At 68.4% G+C, this 21770-nt stretch overlaps 1 protein-coding gene across 2 annotated transcripts in view; it reads right to left on the reverse strand.

Annotated features, from left to right (window-relative positions):
- The window catches only part of traf2b (Tnf receptor-associated factor 2b), a 176425-nt gene that overhangs the window by 93884 nt on the left and 60771 nt on the right, over positions 1-21770 (reverse strand). The window lies entirely within an intron of this gene.

Genomic DNA, 21770 nt, shown 5'->3' on the forward strand with positions numbered 1-21770 from the left:
CCCACCGGACACAGTGCCCGGGGACACAGCCCACCGGACACAGTGCCCGGGGACACAGCCCACCGGACACAGTGCCCGGGGACACAGCCCACCGGACACAGTGCCCGGGGACACAGCCCACCGGACACAGTGCCCGGGGACACAGCCCACCGGACACAGTGCCCGGGGACACAGCCCACCGGACACAGTGCCCGGGGACACAGCCCACCGGACACAGTGCCCGGGGACACAGCCCACCGGACACAGTGCCCGGGGACACAGCCCACCGGACACAGTGCCCGGGGACACAGCCCACCGGACACAGTGCCCGGGGACACAGCCCACCGGACACAGTGCCCGGGGACACAGCCCACCGGACACAGTGCCCGGGGACACAGCCCACCGGACACAGTGCCCGGGGACACAGCCCACCGGACACAGTGCCCAGCGACACAGCCCACCGGACACAGTGCCCGGCGACACAGCCCACCGGACACAGTGCCCGGGGACACAGCCCACCGGACACAGTGCCCGGGGACACAGATCCCCCAGACACAGTGCCCGGGGACACAGATCCCCCAGACACAGTGCCCGGGGACACAGATCCCCCAGACACAGTGCCCGGGGACACACCCCCTCCAGACACACTGCCTGGTGACACAGCCTCCCGGACACGCTCCCAAACACACTTACCGGTGACACAGCCCCCCGGACACGTTCCCAAACACACTGCCTGGTGACACAGCTCCTGCAAACAGATTGCACGGTGACACCCAACCCCCACCTCCCAGATACACTGCCTGGTGACACACCCACCCCAGACACACTGCCCCGTGACACAGCCCCTCCCAGCGAGACTACCCGGTGACACAACCCCCCAGACACACAGCCCAATGACACACTCCCCCCAGACACAATGCCCGGTGACACGGCCGCCCCAGACACACGGCCCGGTGACACGGCCGCCCCAGACACACGGCCCGGTGACACGGCCGCCCCAGACACACGGTCCGGTGACACGACCGCCCCAGACACACGGTCCGGTGACACGGCCGCCCCAGACACATGGTCCGGTGACACGGCCGCCCCAGACACACGGTCCAGTGACACGGCCGCCCCAGACACGCTGCCCGGTGACAAAGCCGCCCCAGACACGCTGCCCGGTGTCACAGCCGCCCCAGACACGCTGCCCGGTGTCACAGCCGCCCCAGACACGCTGCCCGGTGACACAGCCGCCCCAGACACGCTGCCCGGTGACACAGCCGCCCCAGACACGCTGCCCGGTGACACAGTCACCCCCCAGAAACACTGCCCGGCGACACAGCCGCCCCAGGCGCACTGCCCGGTGACACAGTCACCCCCCAGAAACACTGCCCGGCGACACGGCCGCCCCAGACACGCTGCCCGGTGACAAGGCCGCCCCAGACACGCTGCCCGGTGTCACAGCCGCCCCAGACACGCTGCCCGGTGTCACAGCTGCCCCAGACACGCTGCCCGGTGACACAGCCGCCCCAGACACGCTGCCCGGTGACACAGTCACCCCCCAGAAACACTGCCCGGCGACACAGCAGCCCCAGGCGCACTGCCCGGTGACACAGTCACCCCCCAGAAACACTGCCCGGCGACACAGCCGCCCCAGGCGCACTGCCCGGTGACACAGTCACCCCCCAGAAACACTGCCCGGCGACACGGCCGCCCCAGACACGCTGCCCGGTGACTGGGCCGCCCCAGACACGCTGCCCGGTGTCACAGCCGCCCCAGACACGCTGCCCGGTGTCACAGCTGCCCCAGACACGCTGCCCGGTGACACAGCCGCCCCAGACACGCTGCCCGGTGACACAGTCACCCCCCAGAAACACTGCCCGGCGACACAGCAGCCCCAGGCGCACTGCCCGGTGACACAGTCACCCCCCAGAAACACTGCCCGGCGACACAGCCGTCCCAGACACGCTGCCCGGTGACACAGTCACCCCCCAGAAACGCTGCCCGGCGACACAGCCGCCCCAGGCGCACTGCCCGGCGACACAGCCGCCCCAGGCGCGCTGCCCGGCGACACAGCCGGCCCAGGAGCGCTGCCCGGCGACACAGCCGCCCCAGGCGCGCTGCCCGGCGACACAGCCGCCCCAGGCGCGCTGCCCGGCGACACAGCCGCCCCAGGCGCGCTGCCCGGCGACACCGCCGCCCCAGACGCGCTGCCCGGCGACACCGCCGCCCCAGACGCGCTGCCCGGCGACACCGCCGCCCCAGACGCGCTGCCCGGCGACACCGCCGCCCCAGACGCGCTGCCCGGCGACACCGCCGCCCCAGACGCGCTGCCCGGCGACACCGCCGCCCCAGACGCGCTGCCCGGCGACACCGCCGCCCCAGACGCGCTGCCCGGCGACACCGCCGCCCCAGACGCGCTGCCCGGCGACACAGTCGCCCCCCAGAAACACTGCCCGGCGACACAGCCGCCCCAGGCGCACTGCCCGGCGACACAGCCGCCCCAGGCGCACTGCCCGGCGACACAGCCGGCCCAGGCGCACTGCCCGGCGACACCGCCGCCCCAGACGCACTGCCCGGCGACACCGCCGCCCCAGACGCACTGCCCGGCGACACCGCCGCCCCAGACGCACTGCCCGGCGACACCGCCGCCCCAGACGCACTGCCCGGCGACACCGCCGCCCCAGACGCACTGCCCGGCGACACCGCCGCCCCAGACGCACTGCCCGGCGACACCGCCGCCTCAGACGCACTGCCCGGCGACACCGCCGCCCCAGACGCACTGCCCGGCGACACCGCCGCCCCAGACGCACTGCCCGGCGACACCGCCGCCCCAGACGCACTGCCCGGCGACACCGCCGCCCCAGACGCACTGCCCGGCGACACCGCCGCCCCAGACGCACTGCCCGGCGACACCGCCGCCCCAGACGCACTGCCCGGCGACACCGCCGCCCCAGACGCACTGCCCGGCGACACCGCCGCCCCAGACGCACTGCCCGGCGACACCGCCGCCCCAGACGCACTGCCCGGCGACACCGCCGCCCCAGACGCACTGCCCGGCGACACCGCCGCCCCAGACGCACTGCCCGGCGACACCGCCGCCCCAGACGCACTGCCCGGCGACACCGCCGCCCCAGACGCACTGCCCGGCGACACCGCCGCCCCAGACGCACTGCCCGGCGACACCGCCGCCCCAGACGCACTGCCCGGCGACACCGCCGCCCCAGACGCACTGCCCGGCGACACCGCCGCCCCAGACGCACTGCCCGGCGACACCGCCGCCCCAGACGCACTGCCCGGCGACACCGCCGCCCCAGACGCACTGCCCGGCGACACAGCCGCCCCAGACGCACTGCCCGGCGACACAGCCGCCCCAGACGCACTGCCCGGCGACACAGCCGCCCCAGAAGCACTGCCCGGCGACACAGCCGCCCCAGACGCACTGCCCGGCGACACAGCCGCCCCAGACGCACTGCCCGGCGACACAGCCGCCCCAGACGCACTGCCCGGCGACACAGCCGCCCCAGACGCACTGCCCGGCGACACAGCCGCCCCAGACGCACTGCCCGGCGACACAGCCGCCCCAGACGCACTGTCCGGCGACACAGCCGCCCCAGACGCACTGCCCGGCGACACAGCCGCCCCAGACGCACTGCCCGGCGACACAGCTGCCCCAGACGCACTGTCCGGTGACACAGCCGCCCCAGACGCACTGTCCGGTGACACAGCCACCGCCAGAAACACAGCCCGGTGACACAGCCCCCCAGACACCCTGCCAGACACACTGCCCGGTAACACCGCCCAACCGGACATGCTCCCTGACACACTGCCGGTTATTCCCTCCCCCCAGACACACTGCCCGTTGACACACCCCCTCCAGACACACAGCCTGGGGACGCACCCCCCGGACACACTGTCCGGTGACAAACCCCACCCCAGACACACACTCAGACACACTGCCCGGTGACACAGCCGCCCCACACAGCCCCGGTGACACCGCCGCCCCAGACACACTGCCCGGTGACACAGCCGCCCCAGACACACTGCCCGGTGATACAGCCGCCCAAGACACGCTCCGAGACACACTGCCCCGGTGACACAGCCCCCCAATACACACACCCAGACACACTGCCCCAGTGACACTGCCCCCCAAGACACACACCCAGATACACTGCCCCGGTAACACAGCCCCCCCAGACACACTGCCCGGTGACACAGCCGCCCCAGACACACTCCCAGACACACTGCCCGATAACACACCCCATCCAGACACACAGCCCGCGGACGCACCCCCCCAGACACACTGTCCGGTGACAAACCCCACCCCAGACACACTCCCAGACACACTGCCTGGTGACACCGCCGCCCCAGACACACAGCCCCGGTGATAACGCCGCCCCAGACACACTGCCCGGTGACACCGCCGCCCCAGACACACTGCCCGGTGACACCGCCGCCCCAGACACACTGCCCTGTGACACAAACACCCCCCCGACACACTGCCCGGTGACACAGCACACCCCTCCGACACACTGCCCGGTGACACAGCCTCCCCCCCAGACACACTGCCCGGTGACACAGCCCCCCCAGACACACTGCCCGGTGACACAGCCCCCCCAGACACACTGCCCGGTGACACAGCCCCCCCAGACACACTGCCCGGTGACACAGCCCCCCCAGACACACTGCCCGGTGACACAGCCGACCCAGACACACTGCCTGGTGACACAGCCGCCCCAGACACACTGCCCGGTGACACAGCCGCCCCAGACACACTGCCCGGTGACACAGCCGCCCCAGACACACTGCCCGGTGACACAGCCGCCCCAGACACACTGCCCGGTGACACAGCCGCCCCAGACACATTGCCCAGTGACACAGCCGCCCCAGACACACTGCCCAGTGACACAGCCGCCCCAGACACACTGCCCGGTGACACAGCCGCCCCAGACACACTGCCCAGTGACACAGCCGCCCAAGACACACACCCAGACACACTGCCCCAGTGACACTGCCCCCCAAGACACACACCCAGACACACTGCCCCGGTAACACAGCCCCCCCAGACACACTGCCCGGTGACACAGCCGCCCCAGACACACTCCCAGACACACAGCCCGTTGACACACCCCCTCCAGACACACAGCCCGGGGATGCACCCCCCAGGCACACTGTCCGGTGACAAACCCCACCCCAGACACACTCCCAGACACACTGCCCGGTGACACAGCCGCCCCAGACACACTGCCCGGTGACACAGCCGCCCAAGACACACTCCGAGACACACTGCCCCGGTGACACAGCCCCCCAATACACACACCCAGACACACTGCCCCAGTGACACTGCCCCCCAAGACACACACCCAGACACACTGCCCCGGTAACACAGCCCCCCCAGACACACTGCCCGGTGACACAGCCGCCCCAGACACACTGCCCGGTGACACAGCGGCCCGATGACACACCCCTCCAGACACACAGCCCGGGGACGCACCCCCCCAGACACACTGTCCGGTGACAAACCCCACCCCAGACACACTCCCAGACACACTGCCCGGTGACACAGCCACCCCAGACACACTGCCCGGTGACACAGCCGCCCCAGACACACTCCCAGACACACAGCCCGTTGACACACCCCCTCCAGACACACAGCCCGGGGATGCACCCCCCAGGCACACTGTCCGGTGACAAACCCCACCCCAGACACACTCCCAGACACACTGCCCGGTGACACAGCCGCCCCAGACACACTGCCCGGTGACACAGCCGCCCAAGACACACTCCGAGACACACTGCCCCGGTGACACAGCCCCCCAATACACACACCCAGACACACTGCCCCAGTGACACTGCCCCCCAAGACACACACCCAGACACACTGCCCCGGTAACACAGCCCCCCCAGACACACTGCCCGGTGACACAGCCGCCCCAGACACACTGCCCGGTGACACAGCGGCCCGATGACACACCCCTCCAGACACACAGCCCGGGGACGCACCCCCCCAGACACACTGTCCGGTGACAAACCCCACCCCAGACACACTCCCAGACACACTGCCCGGTGACACAGCCACCCCAGACACACAGCCCCGGTGACACCGCCGCCCCAGACACACTGCCCGGTGACACCGCCGCCCCAGACATACTGCCCGGTGACACCGCCGCCCCAGACACACTGCCCGGTGACACCGCCGCCCCAGACACACTGCCCGGTGACACCGCCGCCCCAGGCACACTGCCCGGTGACACAGCCGCCACAGACACACTGCCCGGTGACACAGGATCCCCAGACACACTGCCCGATGACACAGCCGCCCCAGACACACTGCCCGGTTACACAGTCACCCCAGACACACTGCCCGGTGACTCAACACCCCCAGACACATTGCCCGGTGACACAGCTGCCCCAGACACACTGCCCAGTGACACAGCCGCCCTAGACACACTGCCCAGTGACACAGCCGCCCAAGACACGTTGCCCGGTGACACAGCCGCCCAAGACACGTTGCCCGGTGACACCGCCACCCAAGACACGTTGCCCGGTAACACAGCCCCCCCAACACACTCCGAGACACACTGCCCCGGTGACACTGCCCCCCACGACACACACCCAGACACACTGCCCCGGTGACACAGCCCCCCCAAACACACTGCACGGTGACACAGCCGCCTCAGACACACTCCCAGACACAATGCCTTGGTGACAGAGCACCCCAAGACACACACACAGACACACTGCCCGATGACACACCGCCCAAGACACACTGTCCGGTGACAAACCCCACCCCAGACACACTGCCCGGTGACACCGCCGCCCCAGACACACTGCCCCGGTGACACCGCCGCCCCAGACACACTGCCCGGTGACACCGCCGCCCCAGACACACAGCCCCGGTGACACCGCCGCCCCAGACACACAGCCCTGTGACACCGCCGCCCCAGACACACCGCCCTGTGACACCGCCGCCCCAGACACACTGCCCTGTGACACCGCCGCCCCAGACACACTGCCCGGTGACACAGCACACTCCCCAGACACACTGCCCGGTGACACAGCCTCCCCTCCAGACACACTGCCCGGTGACACAGCCTCCCCCCCAGACACACTGCCCGGTGACACAGCCCCCCCAGACACACTGCCCGGTGACACAGCACCCCCAGACACACTGCCCGGTGACACAACCCACCCAGACACACTGCCCGGTGACACAACCCACCCAGACACACTGCCCGGTGACACAGCCGCCCAAGACACACTGCCCGGTTACACAGTCATCCCAGACACACTGCCCGGTGACTCAAAACCCCCAGACACATTGCCCGGTGACACATCACCCCCAGAAACACTGCCCGGTGACACAGCCGCCCCAGACACACTGCCCAGTGACACAGCCGCCCAAGACACGTTGCCCGGTGACACAGCCGCCCAAGACACACTGCCCGGTGACACCGCCACCCAAGACACGTTGCCCGGTAACACAGCCCCCCCAACACACTCCGAGACACACTGCCCCGGTGACACTGCCCCCCACGACACACACCCAGACACACTGCCCCGGTGACACAGCCCCCCCAGACACACTGCACGGTGACACAGCCGCCTCAGACACACTCCCAGACACAATGCCTTGGTGACAGAGCACCCCAAGACACACACACAGACACACTGCCCGATGACACACCCCCCCAGACACACTGTCCGGTGACAAACCCCACCCCAGACACACTGCCCGGTGACACCGCCGCCCCAGACACACTGCCCCGGTGACACCGCCGCCCCAGACACACTGCCCGGTGACACCGCCGCCCCAGACACACAGCCCCGGTGACACCGCCGCCCCAGACACACAGACCTGTGACACCGCCGCCCCAGACACACTGCCCTGTGACACCGCCGCCCCAGACACACTGCCCTGTGACACCGCCGCCCCAGACACACTGCCCTGTGACACCGCTGCCCCAGACACACTGCCCGGTGACACAGCACACTCCCCAGACACACTGCCCGGTGACACAGCCTCCCCTCCAGACACACTGCCCGGTGACACAGCCTCCCCTCCAGACACACTGCCCGGTGACACAGCCTCCCCCCCAGACACACTACCCGGTGACACAGCCCCCCCAGACACACTGCCCGGTGACACAGCACCCCCAGACACACTGCCCGGTGACACAACCCACCCAGACACACTGCCCGGTGACACAACCCACCCAGACACACTGCCCGGTGACACAACCCACCCAGACACACTGCCCGGTGACACAACCCACCCAGACACACTGCCCGGTGACACAACCCACCCAGACACACTGCCCGGTGACACAACCCACCCAGACACACTGCCCGGTGACACAACCCACCCAGACACACTGCCCGGTGACACAACCCACCCAGACACACTGCCCGGTGACACAGCACACCCAGACACACTGCCCGGTGACACAGCACACCCAGACACACTGCCCGGTGACACAGCACACCCAGACACACTGCCCAGTGACACAGCCACTCCCACCAAACACACTGCCCGTTGATGCTGCCCTCCCAGACACACTACTCGGTGAAAACCCTCCACAGACACACTCCCAGACACACTGCCCGGTGACACAACACCCTCAGCCACACTGCCCGGTGACACAGCACACCCCCCAGACACACTGCCCGGTGACACAGCACACCCCCCCAGACACACTGCCCGGTGACACAGCCCCCCCAGACATACTGCCCGGTGACACAGCCACTCCATAAAACGCTGCCCGGTTACAAAGCCCCCCCCAGACACACTGTCCGGTGACACAGCCGCGCCAGACACACTGCCCAGTGACACACCCGCCCCCCAGACACACTGCACGGTGACACCTCTCCCCAGACACACTGCCCTCTGACCCAGCCCCTGCCAGACACACTGCCCGATGACACACCGCCCCCCCAACCAGACACACTGCCTCGTGACACAGCCCCCGCCAGACACACTGCCCCGTGACACAGCCCTCCCAGCGACACGGCCCAGAGACACACCCCCCCAGACACACTGCCTCGTGACACAGCCCCCGCCAGACACACTGCCCCGTGACACAGCCCTTCCCCAGAGACACTGCCCAGTGACACACCCCCCCAGACACAATGCCTCGTGACACACCCCCCGCCAGACAAACTGCACCGTGACACAGCCCCTCCCAGAGACACTGCCCAGTGACACACCCCCACAGACACAGTGCCCGGGGACACAGCCCACCGGACACAGTGCCCGGGGACACAGCCCACCGGACACAGTGCCCGGGGACACAGCCCACCGGACACAGTGCCCGGGGACACAGCCCACCGGACACAGTGCCCGGGGACACAGCCCACCGGACACAGTGCCCGGGGACACAGCCCACCGGACACAGTGCCCGGGGACACAGCCCACCGGACACAGTGCCCGGGGACACAGCCCACCGGACACAGTGCCCGGGGACACAGCCCACCGGACACAGTGCCCGGGGACACAGCCCACCGGACACAGTGCCCGGGGACACAGCCCACCGGACACAGTGCCCGGGGACACAGCCCACCGGACACAGTGCCCGGGGACACAGCCCACCGGACACAGTGCCCGGGGACACAGCCCACCGGACACAGTGCCCAGCGACACAGCCCACCGGACACAGTGCCCGGCGACACAGCCCACCGGACACAGTGCCCGGGGACACAGCCCACCGGACACAGTGCCCGGGGACACAGATCCCCCAGACACAGTGCCCGGGGACACAGATCCCCCAGACACAGTGCCCGGGGACACACCCCCTCCAGACACACTGCCTGGTGACACAGCCTCCCGGACACGCTCCCAAACACACTTACCGGTGACACAGCCCCCCGGACACGTTCCCAAACACACTGCCTGGTGACACAGCTCCTGCAAACAGATTGCACGGTGACACCCAACCCCCACCTCCCAGACACGCTGCCCGGTGTCACAGCCGCCCCAGACACGCTGCCCGGTGTCACAGCTGCCCCAGACACGCTGCCCGGTGACACAGCCGCCCCAGACACGCTGCCCGGTGACACAGTCACCCCCCAGAAACACTGCCCGGCGACACAGCAGCCCCAGGCGCACTGCCCGGTGACACAGTCACCCCCCAGAAACACTGCCCGGCGACATAGCCATCCCAGACACGCTGCCCGGTGACACAGTCACCCCCCAGAAACGCTGCCCGGCGACACAGCCGCCCCAGGCGCACTGCCCGGCGACACAGCCGCCCCAGGCGCACTGCCCGGCGACACAGCCGGCCCAGGAGCGCTGCCCGGCGACACAGCCGCCCCAGGCGCGCTGCCCGGCGACACAGCCGCCCCAGGCGCGCTGCCCGGCGACACAGCCGCCCCAGGCGCGCTGCCCGGCGACACCGCCGCCCCAGACGCGCTGCCCGGCGACACCGCCGCCCCAGACGCGCTGCCCGGCGACACCGCCGCCCCCAGACGCGCTGCCCGGCGACACCGCCGCCCCAGACGCGCTGCCCGGCGACACCGCCGCCCCAGACGCGCTGCCCGGCGACACCGCCGCCCCAGACGCGCTGCCCGGCGACACCGCCGCCCCAGACGCGCTGCCCGGCGACACCGCCGCCCCAGACGCGCTGCCCGGCGACACCGCCACCCCAGACGCGCTGCCCGGCGACACCGCCGCCCCAGACGCGCTGCCCGGCGACACAGTCGCCCCCCAGAAACACTGCCCGGCGACACAGCCGCCCCAGGCGCACTGCCCGGCGACACAGCCGCCCCAGGCGCACTGCCCGGCGACACAGCCGGCCCAGGCGCACTGCCCGGCGACACCGCCGCCCCAGACGCACTGCCCGGCGACACCGCCGCCCCAGACGCACTGCCCGGCGACACCGCCGCCCCAGACGCACTGCCCGGCGACACCGCCGCCCCAGACGCACTGCCCGGCGACACCGCCGCCCCAGACGCACTGCCCGGCGACACCGCCGCCTCAGACGCACTGCCCGGCGACACCGCCGCCCCAGACGCACTGCCCGGCGACACCGCCGCCCCAGACGCACTGCCCGGCGACACCGCCGCCCCAGACGCACTGCCCGGCGACACCGCCGCCCCAGACGCACTGCCCGGCGACACCGCCGCCCCAGACGCACTGCCCGGCGACACCGCCGCCCCAGACGCACTGCCCGGCGACACCGCCGCCCCAGACGCACTGCCCGGCGACACCGCCGCCCCAGACGCACTGCCCGGCGACACCGCCGCCCCAGACGCACTGCCCGGCGACACCGCCGCCCCAGACGCACTGCCCGGCGACACCGCCGCCCCAGACGCACTGCCCGGCGACACCGCCGCCCCAGACGCACTGCCCGGCGACACCGCCGCCCCAGACGCACTGCCCGGCGACACCGCCGCCCCAGACGCACTGCCCGGCGACACCGCCGCCCCAGACGCACTGCCCGGCGACACAGCCGCCCCAGACGCACTGCCCGGCGACACAGCCGCCCCAGACGCACTGCCCGGCGACACAGCCGCCCCAGAAGCACTGCCCGGCGACACAGCCGCCCCAGACGCACTGCCCGGCGACACAGCCGCCCCAGACGCACTGCCCGGCGACACAGCCGCCCCAGACGCACTGCCCGGCGACACAGCCGCCCCAGACGCACTGCCCGGCGACACAGCCGCCCCAGACGCACTGTCCGGCGACACAGCCGCCCCAGACGCACTGCCCGGCGACACAGCCGCCCCAGACGCACTGCCCGGCGACACAGCTGCCCCAGACGCACTGTCCGGTGACACAGCCGCCCCAGACGCACTGTCCGGTGACACAGCCACCGCCAGAAACACAGCCCGGTGACACAGCCCCCCAGACACCCTGCCAGACACACTGCCCGGTAACACCGCCCAACCGGACATGCTCCCTGACACACTGCCGGTTATTCCCTCCCCCCAGACACACTGCCCGTTGACACACCCCCTCCAGACACACAGCCTGGGGACGCACCCCCCGGACACACTGTCCGGTGACAAACCCCACCCCAGACACACACTCAGACACACTGCCCGGTGACACAGCCGCCCCACACAGCCCCGGTGACACCGCCGCCCCAGACACACTGCCCGGTGACACAGCCGCCCCAGACACACTGCCCGGTGATACAGCCGCCCAAGACACGCTCCGAGACACACTGCCCCGGTGACACAGCCCCCCAATACACACACCCAGACACACTGCCCCAGTGACACTGCCCCCCAAGACACACACCCAGATACACTGCCCCGGTAACACAGCCCCCCCAGACACACTGCCCGGTGACACAGCCGCCCCAGACACACTCCCAGACACACTGCCCGATAACACACCCCATCCAGACACACAGCCCGCGGACGCACCCCCCCAGACACACTGTCCGGTGACAAACCCCACCCCAGACACACTCCCAGACACACTGCCTGGTGACACCGCCGCCCCAGACACACAGCCCCGGTGATAACGCCGCCCCAGACACACTGCCCGGTGACACCGCCGCCCCAGACACACTGCCCGGTGACACCGCCGCCCCAGACACACTGCCCTGTGACACAAACACCCCCCCGACACACTGCCCGGTGACACAGCACACCCCTCCGACACACTGCCCGGTGACACAGCCTCCCCCCCAGACACACTGCCCGGTGACACAGCCCCCCCAGACACACTGCCCGGTGACACAGCCCCCCCAGACACACTGCCCGGTGACACAGCCCCCCCAGACACACTGCCCGGTGACACAGCCGACCCAGACACACTGCCTGGTGACACAGGATCCCCAGACACACTGCCCGGTGACACAGCCGCCCCAGACACACTGCCCGGTGACACAGCCGCCCCAGACACACTGCCCGGTGACACAGCCGCCCCAGACACACTGCCCGGTGACACAGCCGCCCCAGACACATTGCCCAGTGACACAGCCGCCCCAGACACACTGCCCAGTGACACAGCCGCCCCAGACACACTGCCCGGTGACACAGCCGCCCCAGACACACTGCCCAGTGACACAGCCGCCCAAGACACACACCCAGACACACTGCCCCAGTGACACTGCCCCCCAAGACACACACCCAGACACACTGCCCCGGTAACACAGCCCCCCCAGACACACTGCCCGGTGACACAGCCGCCCCAGACACACTCCCAGACACACAGCCCGTTGACACACCCCCTCCAGACACACAGCCCGGGGATGCACCCCCCAGGCACACTGTCCGGTGACAAACCCCACCCCAGACACACTCCCAGACACACTGCCCGGTGACACAGCCGCCCCAGACACACTGCCCGGTGACACAGCCGCCCAAGACACACTCCGAGACACACTGCCCCGGTGACACAGCCCCCCAATACACACACCCAGACACACTGCCCCAGTGACACTGCCCCCCAAGACACACACCCAGACACACTGCCCCGGTAACACAGCCCCCCCAGACACACTGCCCGGTGACACAGCCGCCCCAGACACACTGCCCGGTGACACAGCGGCCCGATGACACACCCCTCCAGACACACAGCCCGGGGACGCACCCCCCCAGACACACTGTCCGGTGACAAACCCCACCCCAGACACACTCCCAGACACACTGCCCGGTGACACAGCCACCCCAGACACACTGCCCGGTGACACAGCCGCCCCAGACACACTCCCAGACACACAGCCCGTTGACACACCCCCTCCAGACACACAGCCCGGGGATGCACCCCCCAGGCACACTGTCCGGTGACAAACCCCACCCCAGACACACTCCCAGACACACTGCCCGGTGACACAGCCGCCCCAGACACACTGCCCGGTGACACAGCCGCCCAAGACACACTCCGAGACACACTGCCCCGGTGACACAGCCCCCCAATACACACACCCAGACACACTGCCCCAGTGACACTGCCCCCCAAGACACACACCCAGACACACTGCCCCGGTAACACAGCCCCCCCAGACACACTGCCCGGTGACACAGCCGCCCCAGACACACTGCCCGGTGACACAGCGGCCCGATGACACACCCCTCCAGACACACAGCCCGGGGACGCACCCCCCCAGACACACTGTCCGGTGACAAACCCCACCCCAGACACACTCCCAGACACACTGCCCGGTGACACAGCCACCCCAGACACACAGCCCCGGTGACACCGCCGCCCCAGACACACTGCCCGGTGACACCGCCGCCCCAGACATACTGCCCGGTGACACCGCCGCCCCAGACACACTGCCCGGTGACACCGCCGCCCCAGACACACTGCCCGGTGACACCGCCGCCCCAGGCACACTGCCCGGTGACACAGCCGCCACAGACACACTGCCCGGTGACACAGGATCCCCAGACACACTGCCCGATGACACAGCCGCCCCAGACACACTGCCCGGTTACACAGTCACCCCAGACACACTGCCCGGTGACTCAACACCCCCAGACACATTGCCCGGTGACACAGCTGCCCCAGACACACTGCCCAGTGACACAGCCGCCCTAGACACACTGCCCAGTGACACAGCCGCCCAAGACACGTTGCCCGGTGACACAGCCGCCCAAGACACGTTGCCCGGTGACACCGCCACCCAAGACACGTTGCCCGGTAACACAGCCCCCCCAACACACTCCGAGACACACTGCCCCGGTGACACTGCCCCCCACGACACACACCCAGACACACTGCCCCGGTGACACAGCCCCCCCAAACACACTGCACGGTGACACAGCCGCCTCAGACACACTCCCAGACACAATGCCTTGGTGACAGAGCACCCCAAGACACACACACAGACACACTGCCCGATGACACACCGCCCAAGACACACTGTCCGGTGACAAACCCCACCCCAGACACACTGCCCGGTGACACCGCCGCCCCAGACACACTGCCCCGGTGACACCGCCGCCCCAGACACACTGCCCGGTGACACCGCCGCCCCAGACACACAGCCCCGGTGACACCGCCGCCCCAGACACACAGCCCTGTGACACCGCCGCCCCAGACACACCGCCCTGTGACACCGCCGCCCCAGACACACTGCCCTGTGACACCGCCGCCCCAGACACACTGCCCGGTGACACAGCACACTCCCCAGACACACTGCCCGGTGACACAGCCTCCCCTCCAGACACACTGCCCGGTGACACAGCCTCCCCCCCAGACACACTGCCCGGTGACACAGCCCCCCCAGACACACTGCCCGGTGACACAGCACCCCCAGACACACTGCCCGGTGACACAACCCACCCAGACACACTGCCCGGTGACACAACCCACCCAGACACACTGCCCGGTGACACAGCCGCCCAAGACACACTGCCCGGTTACACAGTCATCCCAGACACACTGCCCGGTGACTCAAAACCCCCAGACACATTGCCCGGTGACACATCACCCCCAGAAACACTGCCCGGTGACACAGCCGCCCCAGACACACTGCCCAGTGACACAGCCGCCCAAGACACGTTGCCCGGTGACACAGCCGCCCAAGACACACTGCCCGGTGACACCGCCACCCAAGACACGTTGCCCGGTAACACAGCCCCCCCAACACACTCCGAGACACACTGCCCCGGTGACACTGCCCCCCACGACACACACCCAGACACACTGCCCCGGTGACACAGCCCCCCCAAACACACTGCACGGTGACACAGCCGCCTCAGACACACTCCCAGACACAATGCCTTGGTGACAGAGCACCCCAAGACACACACACAGACACACTGCCCGATGACACACCGCCCAAGACACACTGTCCGGTGACAAACCCCACCCCAGACACACTGCCCGGTGACACCGCCGCCCCAGACACACTGCCCCGGTGACACCGCCGCCCCAGACACACTGCCCGGTGACACCGCCGCCCCAGACACACAGCCCCGGTGACACCGCCGCCCCAGACACACAGCCCTGTGACAACCGCCGCCCCAGACACACCGCCCTGTGACACCGCCGCCCCAGACACACTGCCCTGTGACACCGCCGCCCCAGACACACTGCCCGGTGACACAGCACACTCCCCAGACACACTGCCCGGTGACACAGCCTCCCCTCCAGACACACTGCCCGGTGACACAGCCTCCCCCCCAGACACACTGCCCGGTGACACAGCCCCCCCAGACACACTGCCCGGTGACACAGCACCCCCAGACACACTGCCCGGTGACACAACCCACCCAGACACACTGCCCGGTGACACAACCCACCCAGACACACTGCCCGGTGACACAGCCGCCCAAGACACACTGCCCGGTTACACAGTCATCCCAGACACACTGCCCGGTGACTCAAAACCCCCAGACACATTGCCCGGTGACACATCACCCCCAGAAACACTGCCCGGTGACACAGCCGCCCCAGACACACTGCCCAGTGACACAGCCGCCCAAGACACGTTGCCCGGTGACACAGCCGCCCAAGACACACTGCCCGGTGACACCGCCACCCAAGACACGTTGCCCGGTAACACAGCCCCCCCAACACACTCCGAGACACACTGCCCCGGTGACACTGCCCCCCACGACACACACCCAGACACACTGCCCCGGTGACACAGCCCCCCCAGACACACTGCACGGTGACACAGCCGCCTCAGACACACTCCCAGACACAATGCCTTGGTGACAGAGCACCCCAAGACACACACACAGACACACTGCCCGATGACACACCCCCCCAGACACACTGTCCGGTGACAAACCCCACCCCAGACACACTGCCCGGTGACACCGCCGCCCCAGACACACTGCCCCGGTGACACCGCCGCCCCAGACACACTGCCCGGTGACACCGCCGCCCCAGACACACAGCCCCGGTGACACCGCCGCCCCAGACACACAGACCTGTGACACCGCCGCCCCAGACACACTGCCCTGTGACACCGCCGCCCCAGACACACTGCCCTGTGACACCGCCGCCCCAGACACACTGCCCTGTGACACCGCTGCCCCAGACACACTGCCCGGTGACACAGCACACTCCCCAGACACACTGCCCGGTGACACAGCCTCCCCTCCAGACACACTGCCCGGTGACACAGCCTCCCCTCCAGACACACTGCCCGGTGACACAGCCTCCCCCCCAGACACACTACCCGGTGACACAGCCCCCCCAGACACACTGCCCGGTGACACAGCACCCCCAGACACACTGCCCGGTGACACAACCCACCCAGACACACTGCCCGGTGACACAACCCACCCAGACACACTGCCCGGTGACACAACCCACCCAGACACACTGCCCGGTGACACAACCCACCCAGACACACTGCCCGGTGACACAACCCACCCAGACACACTGCCCGGTGACACAACCCACCCAGACACACTGCCCGGTGACACAACCCACCCAGACACACTGCCCGGTGACACAACCCACCCAGACACACTGCCCGGTGACACAACCCACCCAGACACACTGCCCGGTGACACAGCACACCCAGACACACTGCCCGGTGACACAGCACACCCAGACACACTGCCCGGTGACACAGCACACCCAGACACACTGCCCAGTGACACAGCCACTCCCACCAAACACACTGCCCGTTGATGCTGCCCTCCCAGACACACTACTCGGTGAAAACCCTCCACAGACACACTCCCAGACACACTGCCCGGTGACACAACACCCTCAGCCACACTGCCCGGTGACACAGCACACCCCCCAGACACACTGCCCGGTGACACAGCACACCCCCCCAGACACACTGCCCGGTGACACAGCCCCCCCAGACATACTGCCCGGTGACACAGCCACTCCAGACACGCTGCCCGGTTACAAAGCCCCCCCCAGACACACTGTCCGGTGACACAGCCGCGCCAGACACACTGCCCAGTGACACACCCGCCCCCCAGACACACTGCACGGTGACACCTCTCCCCAGACACACTGCCCTCTGACCCAGCCCCTGCCAGACACACTGCCCGATGACACACCGCCCCCCCAACCAGACACACTGCCTCGTGACACAGCCCCCGCCAGACACACTGCCCCGTGACACAGCCCTCCCAGCGACACTGCCCAGAGACACACCCCCCCAGACACACTGCCTCGTGACACAGCCCCCGCCAGACACACTGCCCCGTGACACAGCCCTTCCCCAGAGACACTGCCCAGTGACACACCCCCCCAGACACAATGCCTCGTGACACAGCCCCCGCCAGACAAACTGCACCGTGACACAGCCCCTCCCAGAGACACTGCCCAGTGACACACCCCCACAGACACAATGCCCGGTGACACAGCCCTCCCACACACACAGCCCGGGAACAAATCCCCCCCAGACACACTCCCCAGACACACTACCCGGTGACACAGCCCCTCCAGATATATTGCCCGGTGACACCGCCACCCCAGACACACTGCCCGGTGACACAGCCACCCCAGACACACTGCCCGGTGACACAGCCCCTCCAGACAATCTGCCCGGTGACAAAGCCCACCCAGACACACTGCCCGGTGACAAAGCATCCACAGACACACTGCCCAGTGACACAGCCCCTCTAGACAATCTGCCCGGTGACAAAGCCCAGCCAGACACACTGCCCGGTGACAAAGCCTCCCCAGACACACTGCCCAGAGACACAGCACCCCCATACACACTGCCCGGTGACACAGCACCCCCAGACACACTGCCCGGTGACACAGCACCCCCAGACACACTGCCCGGTGACACAGCCCCCCCAGACACACTGCCCGGTGACACAGCCCCCCCAGACACACTGCCCGGTGACACAGCCCCCCCAGACACACTGCCCGGTGACACAGCCGACCCAGACATACTGTCCGGTGACACAGCACACCCGGACACACTGCCCGGGGACACAGCACACCCGGACACACTGCCCGGGGACACAGCACACCCGGACACACTGCCCGGGGACACAGCACACCCGGACACACTGCCCGGTGACACAGCCACTCCCCCCAGACACACTGCCCGGTGACGCTGTCCTCCCAGACACACTGCCCGGTGAAAACCACCCACAGACACACTCCCAGACACACTGCCCGGTGACACAGCACCCTCAGACACACTGCCCAGTGACACAGCACACCCCCCAGACATACTGCCCGGTGACACAGCCCCTCCAGACCCGCTGCCCGGTTACAAAAACCATCCCCCAGACACACTGTCCGGTGACACAGCACACCCAGACACACTGCCCGGTGACACAGCAACCCCCCAGACACACTGCCCGGTGACACAGCCTCCCCCCCAGACACACTGCCCGGTGACACAGCACACCCAGACAGACTGCCCGGTGACACAGCCACTCCCCCCATACACACTGCCCGTTGACGCTGTCCTCCCAGACACACTGTCCGGTGAAAACCGCCCACAGACACACTCCCAGACACACTGCCCGGTGAAAACCCCCCACAGACACACTCCCAGACACACTGCCCGGTGACACAGCACACCCCCCAGACACATTGCGCGGTGACACAGCCTCCCCCCCAGACACACTGCCAGGTGACACAGCCCCTCCAGACACACTGCCCGCTGACACATCCCCGCCCCAGACACACTGCACGGTGACACCTCTCCCCAGACACACTTCACGGTGACCCAGCCCCTGCCAGACACACTGCCCGGTGACACACCGCACCCCCCCAGACACACTGCCCCGTGACACACCCCCCCCCCCCCCAGACACACTGCCTCGTGACACAGCCCCCACCAGACACACTGCCCCGTGACACAGCCCTCCCAGCGACACTGCCCAGTGCCACACCCCCCCAGACACACTGCCTCGTGACACAGCCCCTGCCAGACACACTGCCCCGTGACACAGCCCTTCCCCAGAGACGCTGCCCAGTGACACTCCCCCCCCAGACACACTGCCTCGTGACACAGCCCCCGCCAGACACACTGCCCGGTGACACAGCCCTCCCACACACGCAGCCCGGGGACAAATCCTCCCCAGACACACTCCCCAGACACACTACCCGGTGACACAGCCCCTCCAGATATACTGCCCGGTGACACAGCCGCCCCAGACACACTGCCCGGTGACATAGCCCCCCAGACACAATGCCCGGTGACGAAGCCGCCCCAGACACACTGCCCAGTGACACAGCACCCCAGACACACTGCCCGGTGACACAGCCGCCCCAGACACACTGCCCGGTGACACAGCCGCCCCAGACACACTGCCCGGTGACACAGCCGCCCCAGACACACTGCCCAGTGACACAGCCGCCCCAGACACACTGCCCGGTGACACAGGACCCACAGACACACTGCCCGGTGACACAGGACCCACAGACACACTGCCCGGTGACACAGGACCCACAGACACACTGCCCGGTGACACAGGACCCACAGACACGTTGCCCGGTGACACAGCCGCCCCAGACACACTGCCCAGTGACACAGCCCCTCCAGACACACTGCCCGGTGACACAGCCGCCCCAGACACACTGCCCGGTGACACAGCCCCTCCAGACACACTGCTCGGTGACACAGCCGCCCCAAAGACACACTGCCCGGTGACACAGCCGCCCAAGACACGTTGCCCGGTGACACAGCCGTCCAAGACACACTGCCCGGTGACAAAGCCTCCCCAGACACACTGCCCGGAGACACAGCACCCCCAGACACACTGCCCGGTGACACAGCACCCCCAGACACACTGCCTGGTGACACAGCACCCCCAGACACACTGCCCGGTGACACAGCCCCCCCAGACACACTGCCCGGTGACACAGCCCCCCCAGACACACTGCCCGGTGACACAGCCCCCCCAGACACATTGCCCGGTGACACAGCCCCCCCAGACACACTGCCCGGTGACACAGCCGACCCAGACATACTGTCCGGTGACACAGCACACCCGGACACACTGCCCGGGGACACAGCACACCCGGACACACTGCCCGGTGACACAGCCACTCCCCCCAGACACACTGCCCGGTGACGCTGTCCTCCCAGACACACTGCCCGGTGAAAACCACCCACAGACACACTCCCAGACACACTGCCCGGTGACACAGCACCCTCAGACACACTGCCCAGTGACACAGCACACCCCCCAGACATACTGCCCGGTGACACAGCCCCTCCAGACCCGCTGCCCGGTTACAAAAACCATCCCCCAGACACACTGTCCGGTGACACAGCACACCCAGACACACTGCCCGGTGACACAGCAACCCCCCAGACACACTGCCCGGTGACGCAGCCTCCCCCCCAGACACACTGCCCGGTGACGCAGCAAACCCAGACTGCCTGGTGACACAGCCACTCCCCCCAGACACACTGCCCGTTGACGCTGTCCTCCCAGACACACGGTCCGGTGAAAACCGCCCACAGACACACTCCCAGACACACTGCCCGGTGAAAACCCCCCACAGACACACTCCCAGACACACTGCCCGGTGACACAGCACCCTCAGACACACTGCCCGGTGACACAGCACACCCCCCAGACACACTGCGCAGTGACACAGCCTCCCCCCAGACACACTGCCAGGTGACACAGCCCCTCCAGACACACTGCCCGCTGACACATCCCCGCCCCAGACACACTGCACGGTGACACTTCTCCCCAGACACACTTCACGGTGACCCAGCCCCTGCCAGACACACTGCCCGGTGACACAGCAACCCCCCCCCCCCAGACACACTGCCCGTGACACACCCCCTCCCCCAGACACATGCCTCGTGACACAGCCCCCACCAGACACACTGCCCCGTGACACAGCCCTCCCAGCGACACTGCCCAGTGCCACACCCCCCCCAGACACACTGCCTCGTGACACAGCCCCTGCCAGACACACTGCCCCGTGACACAACCCTTCC

Source organism: Carcharodon carcharias, chromosome 8 (genome assembly GCF_017639515.1).
Source record: "Carcharodon carcharias isolate sCarCar2 chromosome 8, sCarCar2.pri, whole genome shotgun sequence".
In the NCBI taxonomy this organism is placed as follows: Eukaryota; Metazoa; Chordata; class Chondrichthyes; order Lamniformes; family Lamnidae; genus Carcharodon; species Carcharodon carcharias.